At 39.1% G+C, this 1,457-nt stretch overlaps 1 long non-coding RNA gene across 1 annotated transcript in view; it reads left to right on the forward strand.

Annotated features, from left to right (window-relative positions):
• Window positions 1-60, forward strand: part of LOC106734133 (uncharacterized) — a 52,512-nt gene extending 52,452 nt beyond the window's left edge. The window contains exon 3 of the long non-coding RNA XR_001369875.1: window positions 2-60. This is a non-coding gene — a long non-coding RNA (uncharacterized LOC106734133). The remainder of the gene's footprint in view (window position 1) is intronic.
• The last annotated feature ends 1,397 nt before the right edge of the window (window positions 61-1,457 follow it).

Raw genomic sequence — 1,457 nt, forward strand, 5'->3', positions numbered from 1 at the left:
GTGTCTACGTTATGAATGAGCAGAGAATGAGAAGTACTTTAAAAACTCCCAACTAAAAGGTAATAGGGAAGAAAAACTGGAGAAATTATATAGAAAATTCATTTTAGAAGACCCTTTGCTGTCTTCGATTATTCTCACCTTTACTTTTGATTATTAATGCTTTGACATGGATCATATGCCATATTTTGAGGTGACTACAGGCTATGGTGTTGTGCTTTAGTTTTATAACATTTTAACTTTTGAAAGATATTAATGTTTTTTTGTTTTGTTTTGTTTTTGAGAGGTTTTTCACTATAGGGCGCATGCGCTCGCCAGACAGACAGAGAGAGACATAGAGACAGAAAGTGAGAAATCACCCCCCAGAGGGGATGGCCACGCCGCAATCCCTTCTCCTCCATTCTCCTCTCGGGATCTTGGGCACGCACGCACATGCGCCCGGCGTGAGTTTTAAGCCACCGGGTCCGGGACGCGAACCGCGGTCAACTATGTGGGAGTCCAGCGACATAACCATTACGCTAACTCCTGGTTCCCAAAAGATATTAATGTTGGCATTAAATACATGAGCTGACTTCAGTCATATATTGCTTGACAGGATGAAAGAGGAACTAGTTTATTGTGGGAAGTAGAAAAGGTGTCGTGATACAAAGTTAGGTTGAAATCTTAAAAATATAATAAAAAGTCTACCCTCGTTCTTCTTATTTTTTTTCTTTCACCTTTTTTCTCCTTATTTAGAATATCACCTGTGTCTAATAGAAATAATATTAACAATTCCTTTCGAACGCTAGTCAAGGCAGAAGTCACACTGACTTCTCGTTTGAGGACTTTTGAATGACAGATGTAGTTCAATTGCCTGAGCATCAAATTGATTCTGTACCGTAATTGCTGGGAGGTCATAAATGGGAAAAATGATTTATGTCTCCCTGTGAACTTTTTTCTAGCCCATGTCCATGACTTTGAGGAGACAAAAACTCCTGAAAAGTTGGCTCCTTTAGACCAAACACCGAATAGATATTGGCACTTTTCCATTGTGTATGGCTTACATGCCTTTGGTAGGGACATTTTGTGTTATGTTTCTTTTTATTAAAAAAGCAGGGGGAGCCAACTTTCCTGAATACTCATATTACTGGGAAAATAGAGGTGTTGATAAACACATGACGATAAATCAAAATGACTGAAAAATTTCACACAAGTCCACTATAGACAATGATATTTATATTCCTAGATACTAAATATTGTCCTTACAAACTTACACATTGGCACCTGCTTTAGAAAGCAGTATCTGTTCATTTTGTTGGCATGAGTCTGCCTTCCGGGCGAGCGAACTAAATCAGATTTGCAGATTTACAAAATGGAGGATCAAGTTTGGAATAGCTTCCCTGGTGATGTCTGGAAGAAAGGTGTATACCATACCTGCATACATCACTCAAGAAAATCTGGGACCAGCAGATGGCGTGGTG

This window comes from Tupaia chinensis, unplaced genomic scaffold, assembly GCF_000334495.1.
Source record: "Tupaia chinensis unplaced genomic scaffold, TupChi_1.0 Scaffold148884_1, whole genome shotgun sequence".
Classification (NCBI taxonomy): domain Eukaryota; kingdom Metazoa; phylum Chordata; class Mammalia; order Scandentia; family Tupaiidae; genus Tupaia; species Tupaia belangeri.